This window comes from Pseudopipra pipra, chromosome 13 (genome assembly GCF_036250125.1).
Source record: "Pseudopipra pipra isolate bDixPip1 chromosome 13, bDixPip1.hap1, whole genome shotgun sequence".
Taxonomy (NCBI): Eukaryota; Metazoa; Chordata; class Aves; order Passeriformes; family Pipridae; genus Pseudopipra; species Pseudopipra pipra.
Window position 1 is genome coordinate 10,535,946 of NC_087561.1, and position 9,509 is coordinate 10,545,454.

The window sequence follows — 9,509 nt, forward strand, 5'->3', positions numbered from 1 at the left end:
TTTTTAATCTATTACCAAAAAAAGCCAACAGGTTATAGACTCCCAAGAGACCAGCAGATGCCACAGTGACTGAGTGGTCTTGCCTTGCTGGCCACCACAGCTGAGCACCCTGTCCAGGGAGGTCCACACCCCTGATGGGAACAGAGCTGCTGGGAGAGGGTGGACCAGGGTAAATAGGCAGTCCTGCTGTCAGGGCAGCTGTTGGTCAGCAGCACTGACATCACACATGCCCACCACAGGGAAGAGCTCTATTACCTCCAGTGGCACCACCTCCAAATCAAAGTGTGGTACTATCAGAGTGCAGATGGGCATGTCCTCTCTTCCCATCCCACTCTCCACCCCTATTAGGTGGAGAATTCTGTGTTCCAGCTCCATTGATTCACCCCATTTTCTCGCTCAGCTTGTACGAGGAGACCGGCTGCTCTTGCCATGGCTGGCAAATCACACAGGAACCAAATATCCAAAATCTCAAACACAGCACCTGCTGCCCATGTTGGGCTCTTCAGCCACCAACACACGAGTCCCATCTTTTGGCTGTAATCAAATCATCTCCTTGATCATCAGTGAAAAGGGTGGGCCTCCATCACCCTCCCCATGCAGCACATCCCCAGTGCTGCAGCACACCCACCCAGGTGTACTGGTGCCCTGTGCCAAAGGAGATGGGGTGGGCCCGGGGACTGCAGCACAAAAAGATAAGGCAGAAGGATTTCTGACAGCTGGAATTCCCTTTATCCATGCTGATGGCACAGTGTGGGCAAAACCACCCAGGTAAAACTGAGGAAATCTACATCTAACCCATCCCTTCACTTGAGAAACCAGGAGACTTCTCACAGACTGTGCTGCAGTGCTCCAATTGAATCTTACAGCATATGACAGAGAGGTGTTATCCAAGTCTCCACTTCAGAGAAACCTGACCTAGAGGCAGGAAGAACATCCAGGGCAGGAGACACTAGCAAGGATGGACAGGCAAGACCAACCTAGCACCTACAGCTTCAGCACTGAAGAGCACAAAGCAGGCAGCTGCTAAGACTGAAGCTATACTAAGCACCACTCACCCCATACCCACTCTCAGCACAGACCATGTTGGAGATACCTATTTTTAGTTTCCTGCCATTCAGTAAATCCAAGAGAGACAGTACACCCAAACCCCTGTGTATGGAGCGGGGGACACAACAGTAGTTCATTCATGACCAGCAGTCACATGGCTGAAAGTGATTACAGCTGCCCAGTCACTGTCAGCTGCTGCAGCTCACAGGACCTCCATGATGGACAGTTAGCATCACCTCTCCCAGCCACAGCACCCAGAGCCCAGATGCTGGACCACCACCCAATGGCCTTCACCTCTTACGCTTCCCACCTACTCATCTACCAGCAACACGAGTAGCAGGTACCTCCAAGCTGGAAAGGGCTTTAATGGTGCAAGCAGGAATAGAGCCTGAGCAACTCCCTGGGACGATCAGAGGGGAAACGGCCCTTTTTATGCCCTCCCCTACCAGCAGTGCTCCAGGCAGAGCTCTGCCACAAACACAACCACTGCTGCTTGTGCAATAAACCAATTCCCAAAATGCCAACAGGAATGTACGTGCAAAGATGTCAACAGATGCCTATCAAGGGGTCTGGGGACCAGGGATAGGTGATGTTGTGATATTCATTGCAGTAACCCAACAAATACTGATTTAATTCAACCTTGCGTCACCCTCATTGAAAGAGCTGGTCTCGGTTTTGCAATGTGTTTGAAAAGAAAAAGATATTCAGAAATGTTATGCTCTGCATAGTCATTAAGGTTGTTTGGTAAACTTTTTTAATTCAGTATTTAATTCTGCTTTTCACACATCTGTTGGTAGGAGTTTCTGAATTCATGTGTGGCTTTTTTGATGTAATTAGCAATTTTAATTACTCCATGAGCTACACATCCAAAAAGATACACAGATTAATTAATGCACACTAGTACTTATTTCAAAAAGTACTGAGTATGCAAAGGTCAGCAACTAGTTAATACATATTAACACATCATGTTGTGGCTATTCCCAAAGAACTTCTCAGTAGTAACTAATAAGTTAAAAATTAATATCTGTTATTGCACCATGCAGCTCGATAGCTTGTCAGTCATGTTTAAACAGCTGGCCCCAAGAGACGAGAATTTGCTTTTTTATGCTGAATTACTGCTTTAATATACATGGAGCAAAGGTAATAGTCAAAGCCTGAACAAACCCACCCTTTATATCATGTTTCTTTTGCTGCAAATTGCTACTACGTGGCACAGATAAAAACCAAGTTGTAGCCGCACAGAATTTCACCTGTCCAACCCTCAGCAAACTGCAAAGCAACACTGTAGCAGTGGCACCTCCCTCCTTCCATCCTCACATTTGCTTTCCACTCTCTTCACTATCAGAAGCATCCCAGCGTCCCTGCACAGGGTTAACCTGCCTCCCAGCGTGGCAGGTCAAGAGCTGCCCTTGTGAACACCATTAGAGAGCTGGGACTGTGCTTTGTAGGGCACCGATGGATCTGTACAAAACCTGTGCTGGAATAATGCAAGCAGGGTTGATGCTGCTTTTCCATCATCTCCTCTGCCACAGGCAGTTCACGTGCAAGAAAAATGAAGCTAACAGGCCTGTATCTAAAGAGGGACAAGCGTCCCCAGAGACTTCTAGTCCACACCTCTCAGCACTTAATGACATGAAAAGATGCAAAACATTGTAACTTAAAACCAAACCAACAAACCCAAATACAAAGAAGAAAAATACCACACTGAAATTTTTTATATAAAGCAGAACTTACTTGGCCTTTGACTCTGTTGAAAACACAGTCCCTTTGTGTTTCACCACCTATTATTTAATACTATGTAAAATAGATTACCAAGAACACTATCTGTGTGTTGGGACACGTCACCAAACAAATTAACACCACCTTAAGTATCACCATCAAGACAACCTCAGGTGCTGAATGAGCTACTGATCACATCACCTACTTGGATAAGGAAATCGATTACAATATCTGTGGTGGGCACACCCTCCCTAAACTCACTGCCAATCACTTAAAAGAAAAGCATTTCTCGGCTCCTGATGCATTACACTATAGACACTGTCAAAAACCGCAACTCCTGTACTGATGCTCCAAGTGGAGCATTTGCAGTTTTACTGCACGAAAGGCATGCAGTTTACCTATAAAGCTATTCACAAGGCACACAGATCACTTAAATCACCAGCAGCTGCTTAAGCACGACTACTGAATCAGTTGCCTAACATCCTTTCCGATCGATCACTGAGCAGCATTTTCCTTTGCTTCCTTCAAGTCAAAACTGTTGTCTTTCTGCTTCTCCTAAGCCAGTTAAGTTGCTGCACTAGAAAGCCAAGTAAACACAGGAAAGAGTTACTAGAAGATCCCGCATGAGTGGATTCAGCAGCAAACCCATTTAACAAGGCTGCAACTCCTTCACTCACCACCTTAATCTCACAACAATTGAAACCCGGAACAGAGAAGTCAGTAAGGGAGCCCCAGGGGAAGGGGTTCCTCTGCATTTATCGCAATTCCAAGCATCCACCAGCCAAATACCTAATGAAGTCATCAGTCCCCAGAGCCCTGTCCACTGTGAAGCTAATCTAGCAAAAACTAGTAAATAGGTTTCTGGAGTTTTGGGCATTCTTTAATCTGGGGAGATGTTTGCCTATTTTATAGGAGGGGAAACTTAATCAGATTAACTTTGATAAGCGAACAAAGACCCCAGTTGAACATAATTCTTTATATCTAGCACTGAGTAACTGAGTTTAATAATCACATTACAATCTCTTAACTCAGACAAAGAATGAGTAATTCATCTTTCACAAGCAGAAAATTCCTTCAAAGGAGCTTGGTTACAACCAAGCTACATCCTCAAATTGTTAAACCTTTGGCAAGATTAACAGGCTGTGATAACAGTAGTGTTTCGAAAATATTTCTCTTAGTAAATTATTTTATGGCTTTTTTTTAAGTTATTGAGATGCAAAACGGCAGATTTGGAATTTAAAGTCTCTACGTGCACACACCCCACACATAAGGCCATCAAACACCCCCAGGGCAAAAATCAGCTGCAGAATATTGCACCCAGGGGACTTGCCCTGTGTCCACTAATCCCCCTGAATCACTGCTCTCCACTTACAAACTACCAGCAGCTCCTCTTTGCACAAGACTTCTTTTCAAAACAGATTGAATTTCTATACATCATTATGCACAGCACTAACACATGTTGATCTTCGTAACTATTCCCTCTTTATATCCAGGTTCCAGCTGTTGTCTTTAAAGTCACTCCGAGCAAGTCTCCCAGCATTTAGGAGTTTCTCAGGTTACCAGGCTCACTGGAGAAGTCACAAGTGTTACTGGTGGAACAATGGCTCCACCAGTTTTCATGTAAAAGCAATTTATCTGACATATCTATTATCTTTTATAGTCTCTTCTACAGATTGACCAAAAACAGGAAGCCCAGCTCTCACATTCCACTGGAATTGTGTAACAGCAATAACAACCTCAGAGGCTGATTTGATGGCATTTGCTCGGAGCTATACCAGCAGCTCTCCTGAAAAGAAATCTATGAGTACAAGGGATGCCCTGCTTGAAGGTACAGATGCTCTTACAGAGCAGACACATGCAGGCTGTCCCACGGAAGTCGGTTCCCACGCACATGTCTCAGACCTACTTAGATAAAAACTTAAAACTGTAGCATAGTCATGACTGCAGAGTCTGTTACCTCTGTGAGCACTGGGATTTGATACTATCCATCAGAATACTTATAGCCAGCATCAGGGTGCCCCAGCCTTTCCTAAGAAAACGAAGTCTGAAGCTTTACCTCCTGAAAAATTCCTTGCTCTTCCCTTTCCCTTCCCCTCCTCAGGCTCCCAACAAGAAGCCATTGTTAGGGGGAGCAGGGTGACACTTCCTCTCCCAGTCCAAATTAGAGATGCATAAAAATAAACTCATACAGCTGTCCCATGAGGTCAGTTTATTACACCCCGCTCCTATTAGACGAGAAGTTCGCCCCCATTTCCTCACTTTTTCTGCTTCGGGAATACTACCCTGAACAAAAGATAAAAGTTAAGCGCAAACCGAACCCCTTTTCAGTGCAGCCCTGCGGGAACCCGCAGCGGGAAGCGGCACCTCCCCGCCCCTCGGCCGGGCTCTGCTTCCCCCAGCTCGCACAAAGCCCCAAGTTTGCAGGAGCCAGGGCTCCATCCCAGCGCGGAGCCACGGCCCGGCCCCGGGCAGAGCATCCCCCGCGCTGGGCCCGCCCCGGCTCAGCCCCGGGGTGAACTTTTCCAGGGGGATGAATCAGACAAGTGCCTTTTCATCGCCGCGGGGAGGCTGGAAGCGGCGGCAGGAGCGCGCCCGGCGGACGCGTCCTCCGCGTCCCGGCGGGCACCGACACCCCGGGCTCCGCGCCCGCCCCGCCGCCCTGGGACCCCGCCGGGGACACGGCTGGTCGGGACCGGGGCCGGGCGGCAGCGAGGGCCGGGTCGGGCCCCGCGGAGCCCCCGGGCCGGTCGGCGCCTCCTCCGCTCCCGCTCCCGCTCCCGCCGGGATGCTCCGCGCGGGCGGGCGGCACGTCCAGGCGGCGGGGAGAGCGGTGGCAAACTTTCCCCAAGTTGTAGCCGCTCTGGAAGAGCCCCGAGAGCACTCACCGCTCGCTCCGTGCCGTTCCGAGCCGTCCCGCCGTGCCAGTCCAGCCCTGCTGCCCGCGCTCGGCGCGCCCCAGCCCCGCCGCCCCGGCCAGATTGGACCGCCCGCCTGCACATCACGTTGTCCCCGCGCTGCGAATGGGCGAGCGGGGAGTCACTCAGGGTGAGGGAGGAGCCGCGGACCCAGCCAGGGCGTGCCCCCGTCCCCGCCGCCGCCGGGCTGCTCTGCCCTGCCTTCCCCTGCCTGCCTCTGCCTGCGTCCCTCGTGTCCTGCGTGCATCCCTCCTCCTGCCCTGCGTGCATCCCACCTCCCGTGCACGCATCCCTCCTGCCCCGCAACCATCCCTTATTCTTCTCCTGTGTACAACTTTCTTTCAAGCAAGCATCCCTTCTCCCTACAGGCATCCCTTCCTCCTCCTGTGCTTGCATCCCTCCTCCTGTACAAGACTGGCCCGTCTCCCATGCACAAGCAGCTTTGGCTCATCCAGCCTTGCCACATAGACAGAAGAGCTCCGGGCTCCCCTTGCAAACTCCCCTGGTCTCCCCGCGGGGTGGGGTTGAGGATGCCCAGGTGAAGGTGATGCTGGTGGGCGTCGGGCAAGGAGCTCCTCACACAGCAGAGAGAGGGGCTGGCTCGGGGCCTGGCTCCCACAGGGAGCATGTGGGGTGCGGGTGCCTGGCCCTTGCACCCTGTACTCTGTGCTCCTGGGCAGGGAGCATTGCAGTGGCCTTTCCCCATCCAGCCTCTAGCTGTCCAATTTGGGATATGTGGCCTCATAACTGCCCTAATTTCTACATTTGCCACACAGACATTCACGCTGAAAATCTCTAGAAGGGTTCAGAAAATCAAGGGCCTTAGGGACACTTTTGTGTAAAAGTGGTGGAGAACAGAAGTTAATTCAAAAGAGGCCTTGAACTGAGAAAGAAAAAGCAAACACCTGCTGTGGGAAGAAGGAGGTAAACGAGGAGAAGGAGAGAGGGACCAAAGTTGCACTGCAAAGCTGGGCCAGAAAAGGGGGAAGCCAATTCCCCAAATGAGAAACCTCACACTCTTGGCTCAACACTAGCACCTCCACCAGGACCAGGTATTAATATCTTCTGGTTTAAAGAGAAAAGCAAATATGCATTCAAGCACACAGGACCCTTTTCAGGTCAGAAAGATGAGACATTCCCACGCCTGGAGGTGAGAACACCACACAGTAATACATTCAGAGAAAAAACAGGAACACTAATGGAAGGTGCTAGCTCTTGTATAACATAATAGCACATGTCCCATTTTTTGATGTTTAACTATTTTTCACCACTGTCAGAAAAATTAAACTTGCCAAAAGGCAATAGTCTGTTACCTAACAGACTATTAATAGATAAGGTGCACACCAACATTAGATCATTCTTTCTCTTCTTTAAAAATTAAGTAAATGTAGGGCATATTTAACTAGAACTGCCCAGAGAAGTCCATTGCAATGAGTACTTAGTTCTCTATGTTGCCACTGTCACAGGTGCACATTTCTGGACCTGAATTGCATAGTCATATGTTATGAGTTTTTGTATGAATTATTTACAGAAAGATTGTCAGACCGATCACTATAACATAAAGTAAAACATATTTCGTTGTCAAAACTGCCAGGAAAATTCATTTTTCAGTTGTTTTCCAAAGCTACAAAATGACAAGGTCTCACAAAGTGGTCCCACATGATGGAAGTGACACAGTTCACAGCAGGAGTTTCCTCATCACATTAGCAGGAGCAGCTTCCTGAGAAGAATTAGGCTCTCTTCCCTTGATCCTTTCATTCTTTTTATACTGTTGGATTTCTCATTGGGTGTCAGAAACTCTTACATATTCATCAGTTTATTAGACTAGCTCTCAGAGGTAGGAGTAGTAATTTTAAATTTATTTAAAAGATTAGTTCAATTTTACACTCTAGAGTGGTAGTCCTGTGTCTAGATTAGACCAATGCTTCATGTTGCATTACAAACACAACAGAACTGTGAATATTTCTGATTCTGATTCTGGATTTTAGCAAAAAAACCCCAAAACTTTAATTTACTTTTTTCCCATTTTACTAAGATGCCAACATAAAAGAGTTAGAGAGATGAAATCATCTTTGTGCATCTTGACTATTCAGAAAATGCAGATTACACGTTTCCATGCCCTGCCTTTGTCCAAACCAGTAGTATGAAACAGGCAACTCTTTGTTCTCCAAATGAGGCAGCAACGTATTAAACATATTGAACATTTACCAGTTGCCTCTTTATTAGGATTTCCCCATGTCTTCATGCACAAAGAAAGTTGAGCTATAGTAGACACATCCATTTATCCAACTACAATCAGCACTTAGCACTAGACACATCCATTTATCCAACTACAATCAGCACTTAGCACTCTGATAAAATCATCAAGCTCAGTTTAAGATTTTTATTATGTACTCAATGTAATTACTGTATTCTGAGTGAGATGTCAAAATGTGGAAATTTATTTACATATAAGTAGCAAACATCTTTGAAAAAACACACAACTGCATGTTCTTAGGTGATTATTTATGGTTAAAAACACTCTAACACAGACATTAGTTTCCCTTTTTCAGTAATAATAAACACAAGGCTCAGCAATTACTGCTTTGGGAAGGAGTAGACAGACTCTTTCAGGACAGGAGGCACTTGGATTCTTATTTCACTGCATCCACAGGTGATATAATGGAAAAGAAAAGGCGAAATTTTGGCAAAGGTTGCAGGGGAAGACCAGTGCCTTTATAGAAAGTCCCATGGAGATTTTAAACAGAGACTGAAGCACAGGGTGGATCTGAAATATCAGTATTGGCCAATGCCTGAAATTATGTCTGGGAAATTTTTAAAGCCCTTTCAAAAAGAGTGCTATTTAGAAAATGACAAAGAGCACTGTTTGCACAGAGGGACTTTCCGCATAGTGCCATGCTTGAACAGAGAGGTTAGTGTCAGAAAGGCAACAGGTATTTCCAATCTGACTTATGACATGACTACTTTAATTTAATATGATTTTTAAATTAAGTTATAGTGAAATATAGAAAATATGCAAATAGAAGATGCTGACTTCACAAACTACTAGCACATAGGAACTTAGAAGGAAGGTAATAGGCCATACTTTTTGAAGATTAGTTTAAACAGTGCTTCATTAAGTCTCTTCCTCAGCAGAATATGGTGAATTTAGCAGGTGTTAGAAAATGCCCTGGCCATAGATCCACAATGGAAGGACTGCTTGCTGGATTTTTGTGTTGAATATTTTTAACTGTAAGGAAATGGATTCCCATAAATGCAATTTATTATAGTAGACATCACCAGGCAGAGGAAGAGCTGGCCCTGCATCCAGTATGACTTTGCCATTGACTCCAGTGGAAGCTGGACAGGCCCTTAACAGACTTTGCCACTGTCAGGTTAATGTTAGTGTGACTCCGTGCCTAGAGAAGTAAAATGAAATTTTATTGTCTGTTTAAATATAAGCTTCTTATCTGGCAGCTTAGCGATACATCTGTACTGCTTTTCCATGTTCCACAATTGCTCTTGGCTGAGTTATTGAACAATATATGCTGATATCCTGTGGGTAAGATAGCTGCTCTAAGACCAGGATCATCACAGACTGTAAGTGAGGAGTGATGACAATCAGGAAAAAGGAGAGAAAGCCTGACAGGGCAATTAAAAACTTACGTCTCTGATGCACAGTATGCCAAAGAGACAGAGAAACTGCAAAACATACTGGAAAAGTTCATATGGGTTCAGAAGACGGCTTTAAGGAGTTGGTGTGAAATTCTTCCATTAGAATTAGGGCATCTGTTCTCAACTAGACTTTTGTTTTGTTTTCTGCAAATACTTACCCACAACATTAACAGA

At 46.3% G+C, this 9,509-nt stretch overlaps 1 protein-coding gene across 4 annotated transcripts in view; it reads right to left on the bottom strand.

Moving 5' to 3' along the window:
• PLS3 (plastin 3) overlaps positions 1 to 5,760 on the bottom strand; it is a 50,488-nt gene extending 44,728 nt beyond the window's left edge. For 2 of the 4 annotated variants that reach the window (XM_064669990.1, XM_064669986.1), the window contains exon 1: positions 5,652 to 5,746. The gene's annotated coding sequence lies outside the window, so the exon portion shown is untranslated. Of the gene's footprint in view, positions 1 to 5,651 lie in introns of all 4 variants that reach the window. The other 2 variants (XM_064669988.1, XM_064669987.1) reach the window with 2 other exon arrangements.
• Positions 5,761 to 9,509: the final 3,749 nt, after the last annotated feature.